This window comes from Serinus canaria, chromosome 3 (genome assembly GCF_022539315.1).
Source record: "Serinus canaria isolate serCan28SL12 chromosome 3, serCan2020, whole genome shotgun sequence".
In the NCBI taxonomy this organism is placed as follows: Eukaryota; Metazoa; Chordata; class Aves; order Passeriformes; family Fringillidae; genus Serinus; species Serinus canaria.
In genome coordinates, this window is record NC_066316.1 from 75,126,980 (window position 1) to 75,145,579 (window position 18,600).

An 18,600-nucleotide genomic window follows, 5' to 3' on the forward strand; every position below is an offset into this window, starting at 1 on the left:
ATTTCTCCACCTATAAGCAAAGCAATGAATAATATAAAATTAAATATGTACTAGCTAGTAAGTAAATTGTGTTGATGGAGAATTCCAGTAACTGTTTTGCATATTTTAATAAGTTGCTTTAGAATTCATAAATAATATGCGAATTGCATGCATAATGTTAGAATAAAATATTTAAACAAACTGTTACAAAACTTACATAAATTTATTTTTTTTCTCATTATCTTAAACATTTTGACTGCACTAAATCTAATGTAGATCTGTTTGGCTTTGGATGAAGATCTGGACATGTATATTTGGATTTTATTTGAAGTCAAACCTGAGAAGTCAGTTTTTAATAAAAATTCAGTGAAATAAAATTTATATTGAAGAAATTCTTTTTATTATAAAAAAAAAATCTGTTAGAAACCAGAAAAAAACCCTAATTCTATGTTACTGCAAATTACCTAAACTTATTTATGTTCTTGTTATTATGATCTGGTGAGAAGGATTACAGACAAGATGTTTCATACAAATCTCTATTACAACATTTTAGAAAGTTTCAGAGTCCAAAATAGTTCAGATAAATTTTGATATGAAATGGAGTTATGAATTAAAAGCTGGAATTTTTATTTTAAACATGCTGAAGATCCAGACATATCTGCAATTTAATATACAGAGATTTTTTCTCCTATATTTATTAATTTCACCTGTAAGACAAAGTCTGTTTTCATTTTATATCTTGAGATCCTGTATACAACCTTCATTAGACATATTAAAAAAAAAAATTTTTAGTTTATGCTATAAAAAACCACAGAGTAAAATTCACAGAAAACCTGTAGGTTCCTCATTCATTCAGAGACTTTGAAAATTCAAAAACGTACACATTAGGAAGTAATACACAGAAGCAAATTACAGAACACTTGTAATTTCCCATCTGCATGTACCTGTCACTGCATATGCAAAATAGCTGATTCCACAGGAGATGAAGAACATGTGTATGAAGCCATAATTAAGTTATCAGGAAAAATACAGGAATACATTTACAGAAATAATAACTCTGTGATAATTACTTTATAAAACTATCATGAATAGTTTGAAATATTTTGTAATAAACACCTAGTTTTCAGTGTGTGGAAGAACACAAGGTATAATTGTAAGAGCTGATGAAGTTCAGAGGGGCAAATGGTTACAGGATTAGTATTTAAAAACACTAGATGTAATAACATTAACACCAGAGGGAATAATCACAAATAATGAATCATTCATAAAAGTTACAGGTTTAGAGAAGACACAGGCCTGGAGTGTTGCCTAAAGATGCTTCCACAGTGTCCAATATATCCTTTTTTCAGTTTCAGGCAACTTCAACTTCTCAGTTAGAACTATAAAATTAACCTGAATTTTAATTTCAAACCATGGGACCCGTTTTACCTCTGAGTCTGTCTGTGGGACATCACTTAAGGCTGTGTTTTTCCCCAGGGAATTTTAGTATCTGCTGTCATTCACGATGATGCTGTCATTCCCACTTTGAATGCATGAGGCATAATCAGTCATTCTTATTAATCTCTGGTATCTTCTGGTCTGTCAGCATTCTGCTCTACAGTGCTTCACTTTTACAGTTTTCATTTTACAGTTGGCTGCAAAAAAGCAAAGACTTGCTATGTTTGTGCTTTGGGTGGAGGCACTTAGGCAGTGACTATATGTACTGCAACTCTTACCTCTAACAATCTACAATGCCAGTTTGGGTCAACACTGAAAAAAATCATAATTTCTTGTTTCTTGACGAGTTACTTTCTTCTTAAAATTATATGCAAAGACAATTATCAGTCAGCGCTAGCCACATGTCTACATAAAGTACTGTATCAGAGAACATCAGTACTGTATCTCAAAACAGAGATTAAGCTCTCATGACTTTAAAATTTTGATCCCTACTTCATATAGTTAAATCAAATCACAACCAGTTGGACAGTTTAATCAAAGTTGTACCTCAATTAAAAAAAGCTTTTTTTGAACTATGTTTCTTATAACCATGTTACATTTCTGAGGGTTTCTTAAAAGAATGAACAAGCCTCCTCCTATTGTCAGAATGGAAGAAATATCTTCTGGTGACACTTTAAAAAAACTCAAAACTTATTACAAATTGAAATATATTCAATTTCTTTATTTTATATTGACTATTGCAAGTTTTCATTTAGAACTGATTTGGAAATAAGTATTTTTTCAATATGTACTTTGAAAAATACAATATGCCTAAATCACATTCATAGTATTTCTACCTGAACAACACTTTTTGACCAAAACAAAATTGATTGTTTTCAAATAAAAGATGTTAACCTTTTCTATATTATTTTCAGTCTGGAATTAAAAAAAAAAAAAAGAAAAGAGTGAGAGAGGTATTAGGGAAATGGCAGTGCTCAGAAAGACCTAGTGTTTTTTTATTCATATGTAAAATTGATGCCTTGCCAGAGGCAAATTAATTGATTTTCTGAGTTATTTTCATCATTTTCTGTTATAAAGTTACAACTGCATGTCCAGGAGGCTTTTAACATACACTGATGAGGAAATACAGAACAGCTCATAAGAAAATGTAGAACGCGTGAAAGAGCAGGGTAGAGTTTCAAAGTAGTCAAGTCCTATTTACGGGGACTCCCAGGTAAATTTATACACAGGAAACCACAGAGAGGATGTGTGTCTGCCACATTTTCCAGCTATGAGCCTGACTGTCTCAGAGATGTCAGAGGATTGCTTCTTTTAGGGGAACCACTTCTTGCCCTGTTCCTGACCCTGAGGTCAGTTCAGCTGGTGGGATGGTGGTGCTCATAACACCCGTGCTGTGGGTTTGGTCCCCAAATTCATTGACTAAAGAGTTGACCTCAGGGACCCTTATGAGTCCCTTCCAGCTCAGAATATCCTGTGATTTTGTTAGGAAATGAGCATTTTTATGGTTGTGAACACATGTGTAATTAGAAGGAGAGAGCTGAGACATTTTAACTAGCCTTGTCTGGTAGAAATAATCTTAGCATCTCTGAAGTTACATTAGCTGGTACCAGAAGAGAATCTTTTTAAAAAACTTTATTTTAAAAACATAGATGGGGTTGATATTTTTGGAAGACATTTCTCAAGATTCACACATTTGTGATTTCTTCTGCACTTTCAGTGACATCTTCCAGTAATTTACTGGAAATAAAGGATAATGCAATCATCCTCAGGCTTAATACTTTGATGAAGAATTGGAAAAGCTGCAGTAAAAATTAAAATATATATGTATGTACATGGATAAATTTACATGCATACATAAATGGATATGCACTTATGCACAATTTTTAAAATATAAATATGCATATATTATCACTTAGCCAAAATTAGAAGTTCTTACCACGTTTAAGAGGATTAATTTTTAGACAGGAGTTATCAGAACAAAATATACCACTTTCACTCATTGCAAATGTATTTGTGATATTATCCAATAGGTTTGATTTATATGAAGGAGGTATTCATTCTTAAAGCACATTTTGTAATGCAACTTTTTGAGGGAAAATAGGAAACAGATTGGGTACTTGCTCACTCTATAAACAGGTCACAGTTGTGGTGGGAAATAAAATTCAGGCTTTGCTTTCTGATTTTCTCTTTCTCCTCAAAATTTTCCCTTACTCCACTTCTCCCATCCATATTCACACTTTTCTTTTCTGGTATTTAAGACTCTCTGAAGCTAATTAGAGTTTGTGTCTCCCACAATACTTAATGACATCTCTGTGGAGCTCAGAAAGTACATTCTGGTTTTATGTGGCTTATTTTGATGGCTTCCCAGAGGAAATCCTTAGTCCAATAAATTTCTTAATCATTTTGAAAAATATGTTTCATTTGGTTTTGTTTAGTATATGTGATGTTGCTCTGAGATTTTTTACTTGTGAAGATGTCTGAAGTCCTTGAATTTGCCCCTGGAACCAGTAGCCACCTTTAATTCTCATTTCTAATCCCTGAACACTCTTAATCAAGTCTTCAGTAGTTTTAATTATTATTCAACATCTTATTTAGGATTAAAACTTTTCTATGATTGCACGGTGAACCCAGATCATGAAATATCTATTGTATAATCACAATTAAAAGAATAATCCCTTCAAAAAATTTAGAACAATTTGTACCACTCAGGATTTAAGAGAGCTAAGTGACAGAAAAGGAGACTTGGCCAAACCACCTGAAAGTTAAAACAGATTTGAAAACATCCTTATGGAAAAAGTAATTGTTGGGATAAACCAAACATGAGTTGATAGACTGTCTCCTATTGTGGCCAGTGCAAAGACAGCAGAAAGAAGATCTAAGAGCACTGAGCAAGATTGCATAGAAAAATGTGCATTTGTAGTTAGTTTTTTTCCTGATCTATGATATCACAGAAAACATATACCCTGAAGCTTAAGCATCTTTGCAATAAAATTGTTAACTATAAAAATCTCAAGTGCTCTTGTTATAAATCAATAAATTAATTTATTTTTTAATATATTTTCAGAAATAACAGACTCCGGTAGGAGCAGAATAACCAAGCACAAAATAAAAATTTAAAAGCATGATAAAATCAGAAAAATGTGTGCAAAAATGCAGCGTTTCTGAACCTTCTTTTCCACTATGACCCATATGTCACTTTATGAATGTCATGAGGTATATTATCCTTAGGTTTCCAAAAATCAAACATCTCATCTGTTCAGTAGAGTACTTCCTTGTATTTAAACTCTATAATAAGTTTGTTAATCTGTGAGTTACTACAAAGATGTTTGCAAATAATCATCTAGATAAAGTAGCTGAAGAGGAAAGAAAAAATTAATTCCAATGGAGCATGTGAAGAACTTATATTCCTCTCAGGATTTTTTTTTTTTTATTTCCTACTAGTAAGGCTTAAAAGAGACAGTTAGCCCTTTAAAAAAAAAACCCAGAGCTTTAATGCAAAAAATCCTGCTGCAGATTGCTCAGTGAGATTAATGGTGGTCAAGTCCCACACAGAAGGTCAGGATGGTTAAACAAGGCACTGATGATGTCCATGGATGCTGATCTCCAGCTACCTGTCTCCCACATGGGCAGCTTTCATTCACACTCCTGTGAGTACAGGTTTCCATGGTCTGAGTGCAGGATTTGTTGCCCTCAGTAGTTTTCCCTTCCTGCCAAGGATGTAGACTTTTTTGGCAGAGATAATGCTTCAGTCAATAACAGTTTTTCTGATTTCACCTGCAACATACTTTTCATGTCTCAATATTTTTCATTTTCTACTCTGAGCAGTAGCTTGTGTTTAGATTTTCTGCATTATCCTACCCTTTCCTGGATTTTCCACAACTCTCTGAAAAGCAAATTTTTGTGACTTCCCTTTCAAAACTGCTTTTTGGTGTTTTTCTCTCTTTGATTTAATTAAACTGCATTGGTTCAAGCCAAATGACAAAATAACTTCAGGAGGAGGTATTCCTATTTCTGAAAAGAAAATTGTCCCATGTAATTGGCTGTGTGTCTCAACACAGCTGATTAGGAAAGCATACTTAGGAATTCTCAGAACACACTTGAATAAAGTCTTTTCTGTCAAGGGTGGAGTGGGAGGAGAGGCAAAAAAAGGAATTAAGCCATTCAGAGGAGAGTTTCCTAGCAGGTGGCTTGATTTGTGCCACTTCAGCAAATGGAGAAAAACAAACAGGCAAAAATTGCAACAGGAATCAGGATAATCCACTAAGTTATATTTTCATTAATGTTTTATGATGTCATTAAAAAACGAAAATATTGAGACATTTTCCATGTTTAGACGTTGGATCACACTGGGATATAGCCTAGCACTGCCCTCTGTCTTACTGGGAGCTTAAAACCATCCTGTGTTGTCTGTCATCAGTGTTCCATGTGGGACTTCCTGCAAGTTTCCAAAGACAATAGTGAAACCTGAGGATTGTATCCTTTAGAGCAAGTGAGTCATCAAGACATCACAGATGTTCATTACCATATGAATTTAGCACAATTTCTAAATCCCCAGGCCACTGTTATCTCTGAATTTACCCTTTGTAGTGAATGGAGGATAAATTGTTATTTTATTTGTCTGAAAACTGCATTGTGATAAGGAAAGTGCTGGAAATAATCCTGTGTTCAGTGGAGCAGCAGATTTTCTGGTAAGGAAAAGAAAAAAAACAATAATTTCATATAATAGTAATAATAATAATAAAATAAATAACATATTTTTTGGTAGAATCAATAATTGTAATTGCTATTTCTGATACAATGTGGTTTTTTTCCTTTCTAAAGAAAAAAACAAATTTTACATGAGGGAATAGAGAATACATGAGATATCCCATCAGTCTAGTTTGGCACTGTGTTTATGTTCCATTTACTAGTGAAGATACTGAGGATGGCACCTCTGCATTGCACAAACAGAAAGCACCTGAGGTGGTCTAATTCCAACCTCAAAACAGCACACGTGAGAGAGGAGTTTGTCAGAGAGGGTGCAGAGCTGTACCTGCAGTTCCACCAAAGACTCTCGAATCACACATAGTTATAGTTACCCTCTCAGAAACACTCCCTCACTTGTGGTCTCACATCATTAGCCCCAGTTCCTGAGCATTTGGCTGAAGCCAAGCAGCACTCTGTCCTCCAGGCTTCCTGGAGACAGGTCAGTAGCTACTGTGGGCCAGCAGTGCTCATTAATTAGGTAGAGATTGTGGTGGCATGAACACAAGCTGTCCTGTGTCAGCCAGCATAGATAATGGCTCTGTTCAAATTAAATCCATGATGATTCCAAATAACTTCATAAATATACTTTCCTCTTGCTTTGTCTACTTCTCTTTCTGCATTATTTTTCCTTAAAGCTCAGATAAGTTTTTTTCCTTTTAACAAGTTTCCTGTTTCTCTGTAATGAATTTCTTCATCACACCTTGTTTTTTGTTTATACTGATTTGCTTACAACTATATTTCAAACATATATTTTTGACAAGGAAACAGAAAAAAAAATGTAGAATATGGTGAGGACTTTAGAAAGGGACTTAATATCAGGAAACTCAAATTCACTGAAGAAAAATTTTTTATATAAGTCAAGAGGCATAAAAAATACAGAGTAAAAACACAAATTATCTATTCTAGGTCCATGATGGCACATAATTCTGTGCAAAAGTAGGCAGGGTGTGGAAAGCTTTCAGATGGATGGAAACTTGTGCACAGCATGGAGGAAATCTTTTTACAAGTGCCAGGTACAGGTGAAAATCCACACTGAGATTTTGTGGAGCAAGTATACTATTTATTTTTTACTAAGTTGGGCTTGATATTTTTCTAAGGACTAGTGTAAAAAAAAAAAAAAAAAAAAAGAAAAGGGCAGGAATAATCAGTTTATGAACACACCAGTATAAAAAGACATTTATCTGCAGTGTAAAACAATCCCTCTGCATGCAGTTAAATATATTTTTAATTCAGGTTTTGATTTTGATTCTAGTTCTAATGCCTGCTAGCTCTTCATTTACAAAATGGACATATTTGCTCTCCTCTAATTCTTCAGGACAAGCAAGCGATACATTTGAAGTAAAAGCTGAGTGAGATAAAAAAACTGCCACCTGTGTAATCTCAAAGATTTGACGTTACCTCATCAACTGATGAACCTGTGGCCACTGGTTTTGATCACTAAATACATTTAAAAAAATAAAAATTAAAAAAATTTAAAAATAAAAATTAAAAAAAATATTTTTTAAAATATATTTAAAAAATAAAAAATTATTGATAAAATCTTTCTCAATAATATTCTGGCTTTTAGAATTTGAACAAAATTGCTAAAATGGCAGAGCTGTCTTTTATCTATATAGGGAGTAGATTGGTTTGTGTACTTCTACTTTAAATTAAAATTTCTCGTTTCTATCTGTAGAGGATTGAAAAACATATAGAGACCAGTAGCATCCACACTAGAGCATAGAGTAATAACTAGACTAAAAGAATAATTTGATTTAAACCCAGTAAATATCATCATATTTGTTTCACATTTCTGCATAACAATCTAGCTCAATTGAAGCTGAATGCTCCAGTGACAGAAATACTTCATTCAGGCCATCAACCCTTCATAAGACCTGGAAGTAAATAAGAGTGACAATCTTTCTAACTCCCCTACTGCCAACCTGTAAGTACAAGAGTTGCTTGCTCTGTTCTTTATTTATGTTTGAAACACTTGTTCTGGCAAACGTGGCCATCAGTGATCCTTCAGTACTCGCTATAATTGGTAGCAGCAGGTCAGCGAAATGGTTCATCCCCACTTGTCTGTACTGCTAATGAAACTGCAGCATTACCTCTTCTTTTCTCTCCCCGGGGAATACAATTGCCTGGTACCCTCACAAGTTACAGCCCTACCCTCTCCCCACTCGCTGAAAGACACTTCCCTGATGTATTTCCATATGAAAGTCTACTTGCTTTTGTACTCTAGAAAACACAAAGTTAAATCCTAACCAGCTGAGGATCTGTCCCGGTTGCTTATTTTGTGTTAACTACTGCCTAGCACTCCTGCTGAGGAAAAATGCCTCACCAGTACCTCCTGCAGTGGACTGTGTCTTAAAAGCACACATTAATTGTTAATTAACAGATTATAATCTAAAAAATAAACTCCAAACAGCTTATTAGAGTGACATTTAAATCACTCCATTCAGTTCAATAGGATGACAGTTTATTTAATAATGATCACAATGTTCCTCTATTCTGTTGGTTTTCTGATGCAGACAAAAAAAGATACTGTCAACAAATACAATTCAAATGGTCTCTTTATGAAACAAAATTAGTTCAAGCTGATTTGACTCAGGCTGGTATTGTTTCTTGAAGGATGGGAGGGGTGGCTGTGAGAACAATCTGCTTCTTTTAGGAGCCAATTCTTCATGCCTTACTGTGTCAAATAGTAATAATTGTAAAAAATACCAGTTTGGCTGAATGAGAATTGTAGGATTCAGCTGACTTCACAGTTTTAAGGGTATTCTTTCTTTTTAAGAATGATTGGTCATTGAAAATGTGAGGAGAAAACAGCATTTCAGGATCTATTTTTATAGAAGGAAGCATCCTTCTGTATGATCCCCAGATGAAAAGCTGTCATCTGTCTTCTGAATAAGTTTTATCCTCCTCCCCTTCAATGGCAAGTTTTTTCAAACAGCAGAAGACTCCAAGCAATTCTTTATAATTCCCTAAATAAAGACATCAGAGTACTGGCAGAAACCGTGCATGAACAGGAACAGGCAGCTGTCTCTGAGAGGAGAAAAAAAAATTAAAAAAGGGTAAAATAAAGCATGCCTACCAGCTTAGTTAAAAGCTGTGAAATGTTATTATTGAGTGTATGTCAATGTGATGTGTCCTTCCAGTTTTAAATGGTGCTTTAAAATGGTGCTTCAAGCAGAAGATTTTTCATTTATGATATATTAGCCTAAATCTATGAACTGTTCCGTGGCAAGAGTCTTACCAGTCCATCAAAGGTAATTAAAGGCAGAGAGTAAACTTCAAAGACAAAGTGCAAATTGAATTGAGGGGGGAAAAAAAGAAGGAGAAAAGGGAAAAATAAAGAAAGGAAGGTTAAAAAAATTTCATTTGGGAGTATTTTTAAAGACATCTATTGATAACATTCTAGTAAGAAGGTTTTAAGTATGACCAGAAATACAAACTATCTCCCAAATTAATCTAAAAATATTAATTAGGTCGCAGTATTAAGTGTTACATCATATATTCTTTATGGTACCTTATTACTAGGTAGAAAATACATTCTACTAATAGCTTGGATTTTTTTTTTGCCAAAACTGTAGCACACTCCTTTTCATTTTTTCCTTGGATTAGTTCTACTGCAGATCAAATGATGCATTCCTTTTTGTACAGTGCTGTTTCCAAATAGCTGTTCTAAGTCATCAGTCTCCCCTGTAGTACATACAACTTCAACACTGGCTCTGCATGTATTCATTATTTCAGCCTTTAATTACAGGTTCAGATAATATTTTTCAAATAGCAGAATCTAATATTATGTTACTTGTTCTCAGATTTTTACCCCATGATTTTTAATGGGAATATTAAAATAGACTTGCAATAAATTAAATGCAGTGGAAAGTTTAAATTTTATTGTCCTTATTTAAAGTAATAAAGCTGTTAAATAATCTTAAAAATAGGAATATTTGTATTAAATAAAAAATTATTATACTCCTTTCTATCTTGGTTATCTTTCAAAAACTTGTCAAACATCTTGCATAAATAATCTTCACACAGAAAATAGCAGCCAGTAATAAGAATAATGACAGTACCAACAAACAACATATTCAGAGACAACAAAATTTCAAAATTTCAATCTGAAAATGATAATTTTTATAAAACTATGAGATGCTATAATCAACTGTAATGGAAAACATGATCAATTTAACCTAAAGGGTTATCTCTTGTTATAACAAGCAGAAATCGTCTTTGCTGTCTCTAGTCAACTATAGAATAAAGGTAAATTAATAAAATACACTCTGAGGTAAACTAATGAGCATTTTTTTACCAAGTGAGAAATTCTTCACAGTTTCACAGCTTTCATATTTTCAAAAACATAATACATGGAATTGGCTTTGTACCATTGGGATTTTTTATGTATTATGCTCCAAAACCTGCTTTCAAAAAAACCTCTTATCTTTTCAAGTCAGGATAGAGTTAAACAATAAATCACTATATTGTTCCTTATTTATGATTCAGCAGTGGCTGAATATCTTATTCCACTCCCTGTGAGAAATGACCTATTAAAATTTTCAGTTTCCTTTCATCTTAATCCAAAGCTCATCAAAATCAATAGTTCTGTTTCCACTGACCTCTAGTATCATTAATACTTGCTGATTCGGAGGGTTAGTGGATTGGATATATCTTACACAAATTCAGATTTACAGAAAACCACTTGCCCCTGTTTTCTAACTGTTTGCTTATATTTTGTGACTATTTAAGTAGGGTAAGAAGAGCACCTGAACTATAGGGAAAAAAGTAAAGGAAGGAAAGCTGCTAGCAGGAGAACACATTGTGGTTTTAGCTTATATTTTTACTCTATTATGATCTAATTTAAAATTAAATGAAAATGTGGAATGCAAAATATTTCAGAAGATGAGACAGATGTCTTGTAGGAAAATAAAACTCCTAAGCACAATATTAGAAGTAGCTAAAAGTTAAAGTGCTCAATGAATTCAAAAGTAGAAAAGAAGAAATTTTGTAAAATTGAATAGATAGAGATTTAAAATAGAAATAAAACTATAAGAGAAAGGGAAAGGGGGAAAATATGCATAAGATGATATATTTTGATTTTTAATTCCATTATTTATTGTATCTCTGTGTTTTATGTTAGCTTAAAATTAGAAGAGGACTCTAACCTTTTTAAGTGTTTATTTTGTACATGGAAGTTTCATAGAACTGCTCATATTTGTGAGGTTAAACTCATTTTTCAGAATGATCATTGTTTAGTTGCAAGTGGCTGTTTCCTTATTCTTTTTTTTTTAGAAAATTCCGGATCAAAATTTATTGTCTTCATGTGGAAAGCATTTCTTAAAAAAAAGAAAGGGATAAAAACGTTTTGAGTCTGGATCTTGATAGATTGCAATAAATTCTTATTTTATACCAAGGTTGCTGCTTTCCAGTTTGGCAAATGGTTATAAACAGCAGAGGGTTGTTTTTCCTTTTTGAATGTCATTCAACAGCTCTTTAGTCTCTGCCCGGGTTCTGGACTCATCACTAAAATTTACTTCTGAACAATGAAATGATGAAGGTTTTGGTTTTTTCCTAGCCTCTATTGACACAAGAATTAAACACATGGAGTAAGACAGGGACCACATTGAAAAAGAACAAACAATTGTTGCTTGGTTGTTGGCCTAATAGTTTATAATTTATGTGTGATAAATGTATGTAGCTACACTGTGTTGTCTGGACAGAGCACAGATATTTAGCTTCTACAATCCTGCCTGGCCTGTAGAGTGGATGTCTTTTCTCATATATATTTGTCATTGTCTGATAGAAACAAAGATTTTTCCATGGGAGAGAAATAAATGGTAAAGATGAATCATGAATCTTGATTTGAGAAAATTGCCATCTCTTCAGCGTTGTTTTGTAAAGAGCTTGGTTGCTGGCCAGAGCTTAAATCTATGTGCTTAATCTCTGAAAATGCTACTTGCAATGCCAAAGTAACAAGGGACATGTCTGAACTCCTGAAAGCAAAAGCCTGTGCTTGCTTTCACCTGTTCATTTTTATGTGGATGCCAACGGCATCACTATATTTCTCAGTGCCTGAAGATTCTCCTCCAAGATCCAAATAAAACCAAAAAAGCCTTTAAGGCTCCTTGAAGTAGAAATAATATATTTATTTAACTGTCAATCCATGTTTAATGATTATTAGGGCAACCAATTAATTAAATTGAGCTACATGAAAATGAATGCAATTAAAATGAAAGGAGAAATGGGATTACAGCCTCTGCATTTGTACTGGTCTACCTGGTAACTAAAATGTCCTCTGTGATCAGTTCCAGAGAGGTCTGAGAAGAAGGAAGAGGAAAGGTAGCTCAAAGGTGTGCGTGTTCTGAAACTTTTGTGAGCACTGGAGATGAAGTAAAGAACAGAATTTATTGTTCCCTCCGAGGAAAGAACAATTATATCTCCGTCAATTCAGAGAGCCTAGGATGAAGACAGGGAGCTCAGATCTGTGAGTTCTGTGCGTACAGAAAGGGGCATGGAATTGGTTAAGTATACAGGATATGGTCTCATAGGAATACCAGCTTCATTAATTCTGCTAATTTAACTTGATTTTAACTCCTGGGCACAGTACAATGAGGTGAGAGCCTTTAAATGGGTGAGTGCACATTGCAAATTGGTTATTGCAATCCTGACTTATAGACCCCTTTACATGTATGTGCATATACAGATATGTGTGCCTGCCTATGTGCACATATAAATATGTAAACATGCATGCAAATGTGTAAATTGCTTGTATTAGAGAAGGTGCCAGTAGATGGCACTCAAGAATGTATAACTGATGAGGTTGTTGGCTGCCTTTTCATCAAAAAATCAATAGGAAATCTAATCAGTTCTTGAAACAATGATGGCCTCCACCCAAGACAAAAGGTAACAAAGTCTCTCCTTGATACTCATACAATGGTTCTCTCTAAAACCTCCAAAGCCTTTCTTTTTCACTATGGGTGGCTTGCACGTACTAAGGCTCAACTATTAACACTATGGCTGCCTCTGAAGTAAAAAGATACAGATTATATTTATTTCTGTCTCTGACAACACCTGTCCTGGTATGATATTTAACTATCAAGCTAAACTCTTTCGTCACCTGAATTAGGGCAGTAGCATCCAAACTGCTTGGCAGGAGTTGACACAGTCATGCTTTCTATTGTGCATTCTGGGCATAGAATGGAGAATGAATCACCCAAGGAAAAAACATTCAGAATTTTATAATAATTTACACAAACACTCCAGTCCTTAGGCCCGGTTAATTTCTGGATATAGGGTTTTTGTTAATGTTTTATAAGCATTATAAAACATTGTATCTGCAAAAGAAATAATGAAAATGTGTATTAGTGCACTGAAAATTAAGAAGAATCATGTGAGACTTGCTCCTGGAAGATACAACTGTGTCCAGGCAGCACAGGCAGAACAGGCAAACTTTGTTACATCGAGACTTCAGTCTTGCCACTACTATCACATGTGCGCAGGTCGGAAGATCCAAATCTACACTACCCTCCTGTATCTCCAGATTCTTCTTGGAAGAATACTTAAGATCAGGGATGAGAGATAAACTGTACTGCACAGCCATAGCTCTCCAGGTCTGGACAGCTGGGAGAACAGAAATACCAGCCCCTCCACACAGACACAAACAGACCATGTAAAATTAAAGAAGGAGGTGATGTAAGGAGTGGGAAGAAAAGAAGGGGAGGGAGACAGAAGAGAGATCATCAGTTCTTGCCATGGGAAGTGAGATGCTCAAGAAATCAATAATGAAAAATGACATGCAGACTGGAAAACCACATGCTGGATAAAAGTGGTTTGAAGACATGAGTAAAGAAACACTTTGCTTTTTTTTGGTCTTTTTTTTTTTTCTTTGGTTGGCTGGTTGCTTTATAAATTTCCTCTGTGTTCAGTAAAATGCCCACTTGTTCTCTAGGGATAAATGGCATTTATGAAAATTTGTTTCAGTTCTGAAATTCTCCTTGTATGATACACCCTCTCAGGTCTGAAATCTTTATCAGACTGCTCAGATCTCAGATGATGACAGAGAACACTACTGTTCAGCCTGGGTCAAGGAATGTGTGCTTTAAGTTACTTCTTTTCTAAAGATCTGCAGCTTTACAGCTTCCCCATTCAGCCTTAAAAAATGAACCTTGAACAGGACCTACTTTAGAATCACAGATATTTGAAATGCTCACAGAAGAACAAATTTATTCCTCTATATTAGTCAAGCTTGAACTTGCTCCTTGTCAAGTTTATGTACACTCTACTGCCCACCCCCTGCATCTTCATTTTCCTTAAAAAGACTTTGTTTTGACATCTAAATCTTATGTGGCATCAAATGAAGTCAGATGTGCTGTTCTAATTTCCCTGAATTATCTCATTCATCCACAAACCATGATCACATAAAACACATGCAGGGGGAGGAATATGGGTATTTATTTCACGACAGAAAATGCTTGGACTAGCCACAATAGCATTCCATGAAAAATATTTCTGCCTTTAAACCACTTTAAATAGCCAGAAAGAAAGAAATCCTCAACAAAACTCTGAAAGGCTACAGAAAAATCAGATTTTTTTTTTGTGTTGTTGACTTCTCACCAATTAAGCCATTTCTTTTTTTCTTTTTCTAACAAATTAAATACGTCATGACATATGCTACACTCAGACACAACTGTCATTCCCGATCTAGGCTTGACAGATTATTTTTCCTGCATTTTCTCAGCTGTAATAGAAAGGCTAGTAGAATCAACTGAGAGAAAAAGAGGGGTGAATCTGTTGAGAGCCACTAATGACTGATTACTGCAGCAATTTCTCCATGATGGCTTAATTAACCAGTATGGTATATATCTGCTATCCTTAGTGATTACTTATTAAAACTTTTATATATACTTTCACATGCAGCTTTGAACAAATACAGTTTTTTAAATATAGGGGCACTTTTTTCCCTTTTTTTTTTCATGATGATTTTCCTCTAATTCTCTTAGCAATCAGCTAATTCTAATTATATTTAGTCTACAAAAGGCTGTTGTGTGCTCTTGTAATACACCACCTGAGAGACACCTCCTTGAAGTTTTGTAGAGTTTAATAAAAACCAGTCAGTGAGGGCAAAATCCTGGGAAGAACTAATGCCACAAAGTCACTTTTGTTACATGGGAATTCTCACTTTGCAGTACAGACACGTGCACTCTTAAAAGCTCTAACTGGTTTGATAGATTCCTGCTTATTGCTACATTTCCTGTTCAGCCACAGTTGCTTAAGAAATGCTATTTTAAGTTTATAGAAGTTTTACAAGTCTTATATAAACTGCTTAGACAACTTTGTGCAAAACAGAAGGGTTTTTTTCTTCCTCTTTCCAACTGAGAAAATTAATTTCATTCTTCCCTTATATCCCAAATGACAAATCACTAAAATTATTAAAGGTAAGAACATGTTTATATAATATTCTATTACATATGATATACAATAAAGCATATGATTATTTGAATAAGAATTGAGTTACAGATATAATGAAAATTAGTCATTTTCTTATGTTTTCTGTTGACTCAACTATTGTAGGAATGACTAAACCAGCCTACACAAATATCATAAGCAAGTTTCTCATGACAAAACCCTAAAATAAGAATTTGGTATGCAAAGAGAACATTTCATCTTCCTCCCAGAATTCTCCTATTCCATATTCCCTTCCATTGGACCAGGTTTTCTGCATCAGACAGCTTCATGCATAGGCTGCATAGCAGAAGAATTGCACATGAACTTAGACTAAAAGGCCTCTTTTTCTTCAGGTCATGAGGCCTTTGTGGTACAATGTCATTAATCCGACTATAACTTTGGAAGGCAAATGACTGTCAAGTGGTCAGTCCCAAAGCAAAAGCCACTGCCATGAGCACATTACCTTTATTGCCTTTTAAACATAATTTAAATTATTAGCAAATTATTTTGGGGAAATGTAAAAGACTAAGCAATGGCTCTGAGGTCCAGCTAATGCAAGCACCTGTAATGCTTCTAGAGACTTGTTTCATTTTATATGCTCAAGCTCTGAGAAAACTGGTTGCTGAAGCCATTTCTTTTGACTGAGGTTTTTAGCAATATTTTTTTTAATAATTACTCTATGGACTAATACTAATACTAATAAACAAAATCAGGCTAAATGTGCAAAGCCTAGCTAAAAATTTCCAGTACTTGAGGTATTTTATCTATAGAACTAAAGAAAATATTTTTGCTCTGCCTTGTTTCAGGTTAGAGGTAGGAACCTAAATACTCGATATTTTATAACTCCTTTTTTTTTTTTTATCCCAGCATGTATCTATATTCATGACTATCAACCTGTGAAAAGGGCACTGTGCTCTTATTGAAGGCAAAACTGCAATCTTAAGTAGGTCAAAAGAAAGGAGCACCTGACAGAACACAGCTTCCAGAGACCATAACTAAGAAACAAACCCGCTCCTCTGTAGTGCCCTCGCTAATGACAAGCTAAACCTAGGTGAAAAGGTTCCTTTCAGGAAGGAGCTGGGAGGAGGGGCAGTGCAATAAATACAGTGGCACATGCCTGCTTGCATGAAGAGCTTGCTCTCACTCAGCCCTGATACCCCTCCATCAATCACGGCTGATGCCTGCATTACATTCTAATTCCTAAGACACATCTTCTGTCATCTGAAAAGATCAAAGGGGAGGCTTGCTCAGGGACAAGTGAACATGTTAATTGCAATCCCACCCCTTTGTTTGTAAATTCTTTGCAAGTTTCCAATTGTAGTGAATTAATTACGTTGGTTCTCACACAACTGCATTAATTCTACCTGCTTCTTTTCTTTTTTGTTTGTTTTTAATCTTTTAAAAGAAATATACTCTGTAATACACAGCCAGCATTTCAAGGATATGAATATGATCTTGAGGCATTATGATTACAGAGCACTGGGAATCTACATGTATTTTCTCTCATACAAGAGCTGCATTAACATTTCACTTACTTAACCTCCCAGTAGAATTGTGAAGGTATCATTTATAAGAATTGTATAGGTAACATAGGAAGAAGAGAGGATTGATTGATTCAGAAGGGAAAATCATATTTCTTTCAGGCATATTCCTAAATTGCTTGACACACATTTGCTTATATGTGAAGGCTATACTTGAAGGAAAGCTGATAGCTGAGCTTGAATAAAATACATTTCAAGATAGAGCTGGGAGAATTAGTAAGGAGACAGCAGACTGTGCAAAGGTTGCATATGCAAACAAGACATTTTCATCACATTTGCAGAAAATTTAAACCACTTTTTAATTCACTACGATGTCACACTGGTTTATTGAAGTTCAATTTAAACCATGTCCTCCAAGCTGGTTCCCTATTAACTTAGACTGTGTCTACCTTAAAGACTTTGTTACAGTTTGAATAGCTAAGCTGTTGAAAGTGAGCTTAAACTCACACATCTAATAATATAAACTCCTAGTACAGATTGTTGTTTACCAGCAAAAACCCAAAAATGTTCTTTAGCTTGATTTGCTTCAAGACAGTGAATTTATTACAATGATACAAAGATTCAGTTTGATAATGACTCCATTAGGAGCACTTTGCTGCTTTAGTCTATTGGTATTTCTATAATGGTTGAGTGTTTCTAGTATAGATGTGCCCATGTATTAAATTGAACCAAACCTGATTTAAACCCAGAATAAAAGTAACACCACAGCTTCCCATATATAAAAACCCCTGTGCAATTGCAAATAAAAGGAGTTTGTTAACCCAATATACACTGTTTTCTAGAAAACTACATTTTTGATGGCCCTTTGGATCTAAAGAGCAGAGAAGGCCGTAAACATACCTGTCAAAAATCACAGACTGTGCCTGAAGTTCAGATGCACTCCTCCAGAGTGTAGGCATAACTGTATTAGCTTCTTTCTTTTTTTACAGGAATGATGTATTTACATCAAGCTCTGAATCTCTGTGAAGAAAGGCACTTTAAACGGGATTTGCAGAATGATTTAATCAGACAACAAAATGGAACATGTAAAAGTTAAGATGTGGTAGAAAAAGAGAAAAAATTCCTCAAGGGGCACATTGATGATTTGAGAGTTTAAAGCTCTTGGAAAAAAAAAGAAAAAAAAAAAAGAAAACCCTTTAAATAAAAGAGTTTAAAGTAATATCTCTTGCTATTGTGTTACCAGTAGTCATGTTTCAAGAACTAATTCAACCTTTAAGTTGAAGGAAAATTAGCTTTGTCTTCAACTTAAATTCTTATATGGAAGCAATGGCTCCTTCTACACTGTGACTTTTCCAGAGTTAAAAGGCAGTGTAAGACCTTTTAAAGTTTCCTCATGCATTTTCTGGACTGAATTTTCCCGTGTTTTATTTTGCATATCATATTAAAATTTTATACTTTATATACATAAATATTAAAAAATTATTCTGATTTTAATGAAATTATGTGTCCATTCTCATCTCCCAGAATTCTA